The sequence below is a fragment of the Panthera uncia genome, assembly GCF_023721935.1.
Source record: "Panthera uncia isolate 11264 chromosome A1 unlocalized genomic scaffold, Puncia_PCG_1.0 HiC_scaffold_17, whole genome shotgun sequence".
NCBI classification, from domain to species: domain Eukaryota; kingdom Metazoa; phylum Chordata; class Mammalia; order Carnivora; family Felidae; genus Panthera; species Panthera uncia.
Window position 1 is genome coordinate 57046207 of NW_026057577.1, and position 13736 is coordinate 57059942.

Below are 13736 nucleotides of genomic sequence, written 5' to 3' on the forward strand. Positions count from 1 at the left end.
GATTTTTTCCCCACTCTTGTTTTTCCCCACTCTCTACTCAAATGTTTTGGCATTCAGCCATGCAGCAATGCTCCAGAAATGATTGAAAGTAGGGATTCAGGCCTTGGCTAAGACAGGTTCTTACTGGATAAATTTGAGTAATTCACTAATTCCCTCTGACACTCCGTTTCCTCAACTGCAAAGTGGAGATAAAATATCTGTCACACAGGGTTGTGGTTGTTGTGAAAATTATACAAGACAATGTATATCAAGGAGCTAGCACAATGTGTGGCACATCGTAAGTACTCAATAAATGGTAACTATTATTATTATCCTTACTCATGTAGGCAAAAAAAAAAAAAATCCCAGAATTGATGCTCTTCAGTAAAATAATAAATTTAATAAATAAGAATTAATGATAATTAATAAAACTTGATAAATTGTGGAGCAAATTTATTTTTTTCAATGAACTTGCAAAGAATTCTAATAGAAACCACCACTTACCTATAAAGGAAGGTTATAATTGATACAAATATCATTGTATCAGGATTGTATCATTGTATCAATCAGTATCATTGTATCATTGTATCAAGAAGATCAGGATTGATCTTCTGCAAACAGTAAATGAAAAGAATCCTCACATATTAAATCTATTATTGGTAATTTGCAATATTAAAATGTCCTTTAAATAAATACATTTAATATATTCTATGTAAATTTTTCCTATTGGATTTAATGCTAGGATTGTATGTAACTCTGGAAAAACAATTAATTTTTTCATTTTCCTTCTGAAAGACTTATGGAATGATAAAATGCAAAAGTGTGAATAAAGATATAATTCTTAAAATGTAGTAAATGCTCAATAAATGATTATTATTATTTCCAAATATAGCAGAAGCTATGTAAGTGAATTTTTATCACTCTGATGGACATATTGTACATTAAAAAATATTTATAGCAATATTTAAAATAGTGCATCTTGGGACGCCTTGGTAGCTCAGTTGGTTAAGCGTCAGACTTTGGCTCAAGTCATGATCTTATAGTTTGTGAGTTCCAGCCCCACATTGGGCCTGCTTCAGATTCTGTGTTTCCCTCTCTCTCTGCCCCTCCCTGCTCATGCCCTGTTTCTCTCTCAAAAACAAATAAACATTAAAATAAACAAACAAACAAACAAACAAACAAAATAACACATCTTAGGGGCACCTGGGCAGCCTCGATGGTTAAGTGTCCGACTTTGGCTCAGGTCATGATCTCATCGTTCATTAGTTTGATCTCCACGTCAGGCTCTATGCTGACAGCTTAGAGCCTGGAGCCTGCTTCAGATTCTGCATGTTCCTCTCTCTCTGCCCTCCTCTGCTTGTGTTCTGTCTCTCAAAAATAAATAAACATTAAAAAAATTTTTTAAATAATGCATCTTAATGCAGCCTATACTTTTCTTTCAGTAGAACAAAAGAAAATTCATGTAGGGAAATTCCTAAGAGTTAAAGGAAAACAAAGATGAAAATAAAAAAAAATTGCAGGAAATTGTTTATTAGCATGTTCAATTATTTATTTAAAAAAATGGGGGCACCTGGTTGGCTCATTTGGTAGCACATGCAACTCTCAATCTTGGGGTTGTGAGTTTGAACCCCATGTTGGGTATAGAGACTAATTAAAAAAATAAAATCTTAAAAAACAAAATGGGGCACCTGGCTGGCTCAGTCGGTGGAGGATGTGACTCTTGATCTTGGGGTTGTGAGTTCTAGCCCCATGTTGGATGTAGAGATTACTTAAAAATAAAATCTTAATAAATAAATAACAAGATAAAATAAAATTAAAAATGAGAATTTATCTTCACCAAATCATTAGAGAATATACTTGGAATGAAATATTAACTCCTATCAGGGCGCCTGGGTGGCTCAGTTGGTTAAGCATCTGACTTCGGCTCAGGTCATGATCTTGCAGTTTGTGAGTTCCAGTCCTGCATCCGGCTCTGGACGGACAGCTCAGAGCCTGGAGCCTGCTTCAGATTCTGTGTGTCCGTGTTTCTCTCTGTCCCTCCCCTGCTCATGTTCTGTCTCTCTCTCTCAAAAAATAAATGAACATTTAAAAAAAAGGAAATATTAATTCCTATTAAAAAAATTAGTACCTACAAGTAAAAACTGGAACATAATTTAAGTCATATACACATGGTAAAATTTGCCTTCCTTGCTTGATAAAAGTTAATTTCCACAAGTAAAGATGAAAGAAAGATTTTACACACACTGCTTTGTAAGTGGTGGTGAAGTTTGATTGAATATCACACAAATCAAGCAACTATGTTTTAACTATTCTAACAGGAATAAAAAGTAGTGGGGAAGAGCATTCAGACACACCGTCTGTCCAAAAAAAAAGACACACTGTCTTTCTAGACCATAATGCACTTCTTGATTACAAAATGATAACCACAGCAGGCTGGATGAATATTTTGTGAAATATTCAAAAGGAGAAAAGGAAGCTTTAGAGTAAATAAATAAACTCCTAGCTGCCAATGGCTGTTGCAACCTGCTTATGCTGAACACCCACTGTGCCCTTGTGAAACTAATTGGAAACAGGTATAAGGCTACAAAGACAAAGATGAGTCAAGAACAACAGCATAATGAATTTAATATAAAGCTCTGAGCTGAAAGAGAGCAGAAGTAGGGGTTGAGAAAAGGAAAGTGTTAAGGGTGAAAATTGGTTGGGGGTGAAATAGGTCAAAAAGATGTGATCAAGGTGAGAAGACCTGGGGCAGTTAGGGATAGCAATGTCCTGAGTTCTTTAAATTTTTCTAGATTTGGGAGGTGAGAAGAAGAATACTGGTTCCCTGTTTTTGTTAAAATATTGTTTCAGTTGTTTAACAGAGATTGAATAACAGTGGCATAAATAAAAGAGATGGTAGGTTTGCTCTGCTCTATTAGGTTCCAGAAGCCTAGACACCTTCTGAGTTCTTCCATGCATGCTGTAGGATGTTGCTCTTTCCTGTGTGCTCAGAGATGGCTCCCATGCCAGCCTTACATTCCATGTCCTTTTAAGGGCACCAACTGGAAATAACTGAAACACTTCTATTCAAATCCTATTGGCCGGAATTTGGTTAGATGGCCACACTTATTTACAAGAGAGGAGGAAAAAAGTAGTCTCCAGTTGGGCAGCCATGTGTCCCATTAATAGGGTTTCTTTTACTAAGAAGAAGAAAGAGTAAATATTTAGGGACAAGTAGAAGTCTCTGCCACAGGCCTGCTTTGGAATAGAAAATATATCACTGATTCCACTTGCTTCAGTATACACTTGGGAGAGAGGTAAGTAGATTGGAGGCAATTTGCATGCCTTGTTAACTACAGGTCTTTGCCAATTACCATACTTTCTTGACGATTTCAGCTTAGTAGTAAGTCTTTTTAAAATTTTTTAAATGTGTTTATTTTTGAGAGAGAGAGAGAGAAAGAGAGAGAGACATGAGTGGGGGAGGGGCAGAGAGAGAGGGAGACAGAATTCAAAGCAGACTCCAGGCTCCACACTGTCAGCACGGAGCCCGAGGTAGGGCTTGAACTCACGAACCATGAGATCATGACCTGAGTCCAAGTTGCTCGCTTAACCAACTGAGTCACCCAGGCGCTCTTTTTTTTTTTTTTTTTTTCATGTTTATTTATTTTATTTTGAGAGAAAGCATGAGCAGAGGAGGGGCAGAGAGAGAGAGAGAGAATCCTAAGCAAGCTGCCAGCTGCCAGCACAGAGCCTGATGTAGGGCTTGAACTTTCCACCTGGGAGATCATGACCTGAGCCAAAATCAAGAGTTAGACTCTTAACCAACTGAGCCACTCAGGTGTCAGGGTTAAGTCTTGAAATTAGATACTATGAATCCTTTGCTGTTCTTTTTCAAAATTGTTTTGGCCATTTGAACTCAGGGGCTTTTTTCCTAAATTTAGGATTTGCTTGTCATTATCTACAAAAATTCCTGCTGGGAATTTGATTGGGATTATATAAAATCTATAGATAAATTTGAGACAAATTGACAAAGCAATATTGAGTCTTAGAATTCATGGATTCAACATATATCTCCATTGCCTTCATTTATATTTTATAGTTTTTAGCATATAAATCCTGCCCATATTTTGTAGGATTTATAGCTAAGTATTTCCTTTTGTGTGTGTGTTATCATAAATTAAAAAGATTCTGATTCCTAATTGTTCATTGGCAAACATATAGAAACCAATTGAATTTTTATATATTGGTCTTGTGTCCTATAATCTTGCTAACCTCATTTAGAACCTTTTTTTTTTTTTTTTTTTGAGATTCCATGGGGTTTTCTACATGGACAGTCATGTCATTTGCAAAAAGAGACAGTTTGTATCTTCTTTTCTACCTCCTGCCCTTATTTTTTATCTTAGCATGCAGAGTTTTTTTTTTAAACCACTGACTAAGATGTAGCTATTTTGCAGATGGTTTTATCAAGTTAAAGAAATTCCTTCCTATTCCTAGTTTTCTGAGAGTTTTGATCATCAACGAATGTTGAATTTTGTCAAATTCTTTTTCATTTTTTGCAGCTATTGAGATCATCATGTGGATTTTCCACTTCACTATGTTCATATGGTGAATTACATTGATTGATTTTCAACTTATTGAATCAGCCTTGCACTCCTGGAATTAATATCACTTGGTCATGATGTATTATCCTTTTTTATATTCCTAGATTTTATTTTCTAACATGGTGTTGAGGGATATTGGTCTGCAGCTTTCTTTTATTGTCTTACCTTTTTCTGCTTTTGGTAATGGATAATTCCAGCCCCCTAAAATAGCTGTTGCCTCCTCTCCTATTTTCTGGAAAAAAATAAGTAGAAATGAAACTAAAATTAAGTAGAAACTTTCCTACCTAAATGTTAGGTAGAATTCACCAATGAAACCATCTGAGCCTAGAATTTTTTGTTGTTGTCGGAAAGTTTTTAACTGTAAATTCACTTTCTTTACTGGGTATAGAACTACTCAAGTTACCAAATTCTTCTCACATTTGGTAGTTTGTGTTTTTCAAGGAATTTTTCTATTTCATCCAAGTTGTTGAATTGTGGATATAGTACTGTCTGTGGTATTCCTTTACCATCCTTTTAATTCCTATAGGGTCTGCAGTGTCCATCCTTTTCTTCCTGATATTGGTAAATTGTGTCCTCTCTCTCTTTTAAATTGAGGTAAAACACACAGAACATAAAATTAACCATTAATTACCTTAAAGTATACAATTCAGTGCCATTTAATATATTTATAATGCTGTGCAATCATAATCTCCTCTAATTTAAAGACATTTTCAACACTCCACAAGGAAACCCTACACCCATTAAGCCTCTGGCAACCAGTAGTCTCACTCTATATGTGGATTTACCTATTCTAGATACTTCATACAAATGAAATTATAAAATATATGATCTTTTGATAATTTCTTTCTCTTGTCATAATGTTTCAAGGCTCATCCATGTTGTAACATGTATTAGTATTTGGTTCCTTTTTAAGGCTGAAAAATAGTCCACTGTATAAATGCACCACATTTTGTTTATCCATTCATCAGCTAATTAACATTAGGGTTGTTTCTCCTTTTGGCTGTTATGAATGTGCAGATACAAATATTCATGTACAAGTATGTGTTTGAATATGTGTTTTCAATGTCTGTTCTTTTTTTATACTTCAGTCTGGCTATATGTTTACCAATTTTTTCAACCTTTTCAAAGAGCTAGCTTTTGGTTTCATTGGTCTTTATTGTTTTCTTTTTTTCCTATTTTTAATATAATTGAGTTCTGCTCTTACCTTTACATATTGGCTTTACATGCTATGACCCTGCTAAACTCATTTATTCATTTGCTTTGCATCTAATTTGCTCTTCTTTTACAGGTTGTATAAGGGAGAAGTTCAGATTATTGGTTTGAAACCTTTCTTTTGTTTCTAATATGAGCATTTTTAACATGAGAATATGAGCATTTTTCCTAACATGAGCATTTTCTTTCTTTTTTAGGAAAATGATTGAGTTTATTTTTTTAAGTTTTATTTTAATTCAAATTAGTTAACATACAGTGTTATATTGGCTCCAGGAGTACAATATAATTATTCAGCAATTCCATATATCAACCTTAATACGAGCATTTTCTAATATGAGCATTTATAAGTGCTATAAATTTCCATCTAAGCACTAATTTAGCTGCATCTCACAAATTTTGTTGCATTTTTATTTTCACTCAGTTCAAAATATTTTCTAATTTCCCTTGAGACTTCTTCTTTGACATGTAGATTATTTACAAGTGTGTTATTGGGGGATTTTCTAGATATATTTCTGTTCTTGATTTCTAATTTAATTCTCTTATGCTGGAAAACATACTTAGTATAATTTCAATTACTTTAAATGTGTTAAGGTATATGTTATGGCCCAGAGTATGGTCTATCTTGGTGAAAGTGCCTTGTACACTTGCAAAAAAAATGTGTATTCTTGTGTTGCTGAATGACATATTCTAAAAGTGTCAGTTAGATCCAGGGACTTGATGGTATTGGCCAATTTTGATTATCCTTATTGAATTCCTTCTGTTAGTTCTATCTATTACAAAGAGAAGAATGTTGAAGTATTTTACCATAACTGCATGGTAGTTATGAAGCTCTGTTCTTAGGTGTATTCACATTTAAGACTATATATCTTTTTGGTGAATTAACTCTTTTATTAACCTGCAATGTCTCCCTTTATCCTTGGCAATTTTCTATGCTCTGAACTCTACTTTGTCTTATGTTGGTATATTCACTCCCTATTTCTTTTGATGAGTGTTTGAACGGTATACCTTTCTCCCCCCTTTTACTTTAATTATATTTGAAGTGAGTATCTTATAGACAGTGTATATTTGGTTGGACAGTCCAAATATAAGACTGTCTTATAGACAGTCTTATTTGGTTGCTAAATCTCTGTCTTTATTTGGTGTGTTTAGACCATTTACATTTAATGTAACTATTGATATGGTTGGATTACTATTTTATTACTTGCTTTCTTTTTGTCCCCTTCATTTTTTGTTTCTCCATTTCCCCTTTTTCTGTTTTCCTTTCATTATTTGAATATTCTTTAATATTTTATTTTAATTTATCTATTATCATTTGGGCTATATCTCTTCATGTCTGTGTATGTGTGTTTATTCATTCTAGGGAATATAACATACATTTATGGTCCACTTTAAGCAAAATGCAAATGTATTACAACCATATAATCATTTTATATTCCCACCTTTATGTTACAGTGGCCATATGAATCACATTATCATTCACAGCAAATAATGTCTAATAGTCTGCTTTCTTGGGAAATAATTTACACTTGAAAAAAGAGGATAATTAAGAGAGCTGTGTGAATGAAGCAAGACAATGATTAGAATGGAGGTTCTACTGGTAGTAATGTTAAGACTGCAGCAAGGGATCTGGAGTTAAATGCTTTGGATACACAGGGGCATTTGATTCAAATAACTTTGGTAAGGTGCTTGGAAAAGAGGAATATGTGGGTGGTGGGGAAGATAGCATGCCTTGTAATCATAGTTCTCAAAAAGACTATATGGCAGCTCTGATATGTTATTAATGTTGAAACACTTTATACAAGAAGAAGATGCAGGGGGCAATTTCTCTGAAATAGGTGGTGCTTGGCATAGCTCAGAAGTGCAAAAACAGATAATTATTTCCTGCCTTGAGGTATATCTGTGTAACCTAGACCTGTGATGGAGGGAGGGTCTAGCTTTCAGGGAAAATGAAGTATATTTGTGCCATAAGCAGGTGATCATCTGCTAGAGTAGTACTGATGGGATGGGATGTTCCGGGTCCAGGAGCGAATGATCAAGAAAGAATTCTTGAGATATCTTCAGTACAAAAAAGGTGGTTTTATTAAAGCATGGGAACTGGACCCTTGGGCAGAAAGAGCTACACTGGGATGGCAAGGAGTGACTGATTATATACTTTTAGGTTGAAAGGGGGTTAGGAATACCCCAAGTCCAAAGGATTTGGAAGAAAGATTTTCAGGACCTTGAGGGGCCAGCTGCTATGTAAGATAAGTTTATTTTTTATTTTTTTTTATTTTTTATTTTTTAACGTTTATTTATTTTTAAGACAGAGAGAGACAGAGCATGAATGGAGGAGGGGCATAGAGAGAAGGAGACACAGAATTGGAAGCAGGCTCCAGGCTCTGAGCCATCAGCCTAGAGCCCGACGCGGGGCTCGAACTCACCAACCGTGAGATCGTGACCTGAGCTGAAGTCGGACGCTTAACCGACTGAGCCACCCAGGCGCCCCTAAGATAAGTTTATTTATATTGTCTAGTAAAACCTTAATCATGCGATTCTTCAGATGTATATCAGTGGGCCACATGTTTGGAGGATGATTGCTAACATATATCCTGGGGGGTTAGAGACAAAGGAAGTTTCCAAAGGGATTTTTATATGTCAAAAAAGACTTACAGGATCCTGGAGCTAGAACTAAGGTTGTTTTTGCCTCTAGCAAAGTATTAACATTGAGGCAGTTGAGTTCCTGGAGGAAGGTCACCCTGCTTGTCGTAAGTACTTGTCAAAAGGCTGTAAATTGTACAGAAATTTAATTTTTTTCCACATTTCTTTTGCCTTTGTTCTCCAATCAGTACTACTTAAGCAGCTTCCCTTTTCAAATTGGGGCATCCTAAACAGACCCAAAGCATGATGTTCCTCAGCAATATTCAAAAATCTAAGTCTGAATAATCACACAAAGCCATAATTTTTAAATCAAAATTTGGTTTAAGCCTCAAGACTGCCTTATTTCTTTGACATACCAGCTAAATTGTTTCTTATCTTGGAGACAATTTTGACTACAAACTGTTCAAAACATGTCCCTGGGTTGCTCTTCCTTTGCCCTCCAGGCAGCCCCAGGACTCTCCCAGAAGTAAGCAATTGTTAAGCCATGCTCTTTTCCCCTAGGATATCCTTTTAAGTCTCTCCTCAAGCCAAAATAATAACCTTTCCACATGTCAGCTCTAAGAAAGTCCTAAAGTAAGCACTCAATACTACGGTAACAATCATTTGACACCATTCCAGTAAATCCATCTTTGGGCTATGCAGCTTGTTTTACTGTAATGGTGTTATTCTGGGATTTATTGGCTTCCAAAACTAAGAAAAAGATATAAGAGCACTTGGAACAACCACTCAGTTATGGAGAATGGGGGTAAAATCAAATAGTTACAAAATATGCCACTAAATATATTGTTCATTTATTTCTTCTAGTTTTCTTCCTATTTTGACAAATTGTTTGATATGAACTCATCTTGTTTTTGTTTTTTGCAAATCATATACAGATTCTTAGACATGAGTAAATATCTTCTTGCCAATTTCAATAAAAGAAAAGGCAGGAAAATTGCAGCTCATACACGTATCTATACTGTTCAAGGTACAGTCAAGAAATAGAAACCATGCCAGTTACTAGAATTGTGACAATATAATTATTATCTAGGTATAAAGTTGTTAACTAAGTAAATGAAAGGTCAAAAAGAGGCATCACAGAGGTAGCAACTGCAAGAAGCACTTCCCACCCCTAGAACCGGAGAACAAAGGAAAGAAATTGGAATTATTAACATTTAGGAACTCAGAGGAGGAAGATAACCCCTGAAAAGAGGGCTTACACAGGTATCTCTGAGAGAGCAGTATGAATTTGAAAACAACTGAAGACTGAATTAAGCTGCTGTTACAGAAACTGAAGCTGTTGGGATAAAGAAATGATGGTAATGCGATGCACGGAAACAGGAAATATTTTGGAAGCACGGGAAGGCTCAAGTCCCTTCTTCCTTCACTAGCATTACAGGCTCCCTGACAAGATAGAAATGTAATTTTTAGAATTCTAGACCAGCATCAAAATGTAGAGAATAGTAAGGTGGGTTTGGATGTGAGAGATAAAAACAATAATTGAAATAACATTTCAACAGCTTATTCAAATTGCACTTAAATTAAGCATAATGAAGATATCAGATCGAAAGCCTGGCTGGCCGCCGGTGAGGGGCTTCTCCTTTGAAGGGTCCTCTTGATCTAGGATTTTGTCCTCAGCTTTGTTGCTCAACTTTGTCAGAGCACCAGGAACTGACAGAGCTCAAAGGAACTGGGTCACATGATTCAACTTACAAGGGACCCATGAATAAACTCTAAAGCCAAAGTATTGATTTATAGTGAGAAATACCACTGCCTAGATGGTTAAACTGGTACACACATCTTTTCATCTACAGGAAAATATGACAGTCAGAAGGTAGTTGATTGTCATGGAGTGAGAATGGGAAGCTAGATGGATGCACTCCATGGCTCTATAATTGTCTTGATCCCATTACAGAGATGCACTGGGAAAACTGATCAGACCTCACATCAGTTTGTATCCTTATCACTTGTGTAGAGCCAGACAGAGCCCCACCAAAAGCTTACTCTCTCTCTCATCTTTTTCCTGGCTCCTGGCAGAAGCCAGCCTTCCCTTAGTATTTTTTTCAGATAGTGAATATATATATTTAGTTATAGTTTTGTCTGTAAGTTGTTAAACCCTTCAGAGCCTTTCCTCTTTAGAAGATAAACAATAATCCCTATGTCATGGGCTGTTATATGGATTAAAGCAGTAATCCATATAAATACTCCTGGGACAGTACTTAACACACAGGAAGCTCCCAAAACAAAAAGTTCCATCCGTGCCTTTCATCCTGCTTTGATTATATCAAGACATTATGTTTTTTTTTTTTTTAAGTTTATTTATTTATTTTGAGAGAGAGAAAAAGAGAGAGTGGGAAGGGCAGAGACCAAGAGAATCCCAAGCAGACTCTGCACTGTCAGCACAGATCCTGATGTGGGGCTTGAACTCATGAACTGTGAGATCATGACCTGAGCCAAAAACAAGAGTTGGATGCTTAACTGACTGAGCCACCCAGGAACCTAAGGTATTATACTCTTATGACATATTTTTCCCTTTAAAAAGATGAGTCAAATGGCTGTATAGCCTTCCATTGGAAGGAAGGATGTATCATTTTATCTCATCAATAGTTACTGTTGGGACATAATTTCTAATTTTGTGTTATTAAACATGTTTTTTTCTGGTATCATGACAGTCAAAGTTCCCAGACAGACATTCCCATGGAAAACAAATTAACCCTGCGGACAATGTATTCAAAAGCATCAAAGAGCTAGCAAGTAAATATAGTATATCCAGGCCAAGGACCATGTGAATGCAGAATCCAAAAGATCAAATACAAGCAAACAAAATCTGAAAAGCAGCCAGTGATAAAATGTAATCTACTGTGAAAAGAGCAACAGATAGATTAAAAGCTATGCTCCCTAAGTCAACAGTGAAAGAAGCACGTGGAATGATATCTTCAAAGTGCCAAGCTATATTTGTTACTATTTTCCTTTAGTGCTAGTCCACTACTGACAAACTCTCTCACTGTTTTTATCTGAAAACAACTCTATTTTACCCTTACTCTTGAAAGATATTTTCATTGGGTATAGAACTCTAAATTGATAGTGTTTTATTTTCTTGGCATATTGATATTTAAACATACATACACATACACCTACACATATATATTTACACCAGAAAGAATGTAAGCTCAGTAGGTCTGAAATAAAAACAAATGAAGAATAAAAATGGATAAATATGTGGATAAATCAAAACAAAAACTGACTATAAAACAACACATATACCAATCTTTGTACCTAATATACTTTCCTACTGTAAAATACAAGATCTTAGAACATGGTGACTCTGTTTATGCCCTCATGACTTCTGTTTTAAATTTTTTACATTTTAAAATTGAGGACATGACAATAGTTTTAAGTTAAAATACATGACAAAAATGTCATAAAAGTCATGAGGGTAATAAATGAAATTAAAGCATTCTAAGATTGTCTATTTTGCCATAAAAAAGTAAACAACCCACAAGTTTATCAACTGATGAATGGATAAACATCCTGTAACATACATTATAAAATGTAGTATATCTATGCAATGGAATATTATTCAATAACAAAAAGAAATGGAGAATGAAATGATACATTTACAACATTGATGAACCTTGAAAGCATTTGCCTAAGTGAAAGGAACCATTTACAAAAGGCCACATGTTATATAATTCCATCTGTATGAAATGTCCAGAATAAAAAACCCAGGAGGTTTAAGACAGGAAGTATATTAGCAGTTGTCAAGAGGTATGAGTGACTGCTGATGAATACAGGGTTACTCTTAGGATTAATAAACATGTTCTAAGAATTAGATAGTGGCAATGATTGCACAGCTCTGTGAAAATACTAAATACCATTCAACTGTACACTTTAATGGGTGAATTATATGAAAGGTGAATTGTATCTGAATAAAACTGTAGTTAGTAAAAACATACTAAGATACCTTTAGGAAAGCAGTCTCCTGGGCAGTCTTTCAATCCCTGTTTGGCTACATAAGAACGGGCCTTGGGCCTGGAATACTTCCTTAAGAATAATAAAGACTCCACACAGCTGGAGCCAGGTTTGTCATCTTGTGTGGGATTATCTTCCCTGTTTCCAGCTCAGTGTGTGCTCCTTTGTTCTTCTTGAGCACGTAGGTCAGTGGCCTCAGGAACATCCCTGGCTTTTAGTAATTCAGACTCCAGTGGGGATTAATTGGGGCTCTTCCACTGAGACATAAGAAGGGTACATATAAGCCAATTGCCCATGCATTCACTGCTGGGGAGATCAGTTTATCATGGGGAACCAACACAATTACTGAAGCTGATCTTGTTCTATTTCTTCTCTATGTGAGTAAAAGCACTCCATCCAATGCTTGACCATGTTGTGTTTTTCTTGGTGACTCCAACACCCAGGTACAATGGGCAGAAGTATTTGGATTTCTATTCTTGGTGGCTGGCATTGTGATGATCTTTGCCATTCTGTGTGTAGCTGGAGTCCCCTTATCCCAGTGGTATTGGCAATTGGTGCATGGTGTTCTCCTCAACAGATACCATTCTCTACCTTAGGATGGCAAAAGTAAAAATGTCTAACAATTTCAAGCATCAACAAAGATGTGGTACAACTGAAACTGCCATACATCCAAATGTAAATTAGTAATATCACTTTGGAAAACAGTTTAGCAATGTTAGGAGAGTTGAACGTATGCTAATCTAACTGTTGTACTTCTTTGATTATACCCAAGAGAAATTCTGTACATGTGTAGCAGAAAATGTGAACAAGAATGTTTTTAGCATTCTTATTCCTACAGCAAAAATAAAATAACCAAATATTTATCAAGGTAGAATAAATATCATACAGCAGTAGAAATTAATAAACTAGAACCATACCCATCACTAATGAAGAATTTTATTTTATTCACTTAAAAAAATTTCATGTTTATTTATTTTTGAGAGAGAGAGAGAGAGAGAGAGAACAAGCAGGGGAGGGGCAGAGAGAGGGAGACACAGAAACCCAAGCAGGCTCCAGGCTCTGAGCTGTCAACACAACCCACACAGGGCTCAAACTCATGAACTGCAAGATCTTGACCTGAGCTGAAGTCAAATGCTCAATCTACTGAGCCACCCAGGCATCCCAACAATGAAGAATTTTAAAGGAAATTATACAGGAAAAGCAAAGAAATGATTGGTAGAAAATTAGGAGAATTGTTACTTTACGTAGGGAAGGGCACATGGGGAGGCAAAGTTTTACTTACTATCCTAGATGCTGATTACACAGGTATTTATAACTGTTCTTCAAAATAAACTCCAATGTTTTGTGCATGCTTCTGTATTTAAGGTGTATTTCACA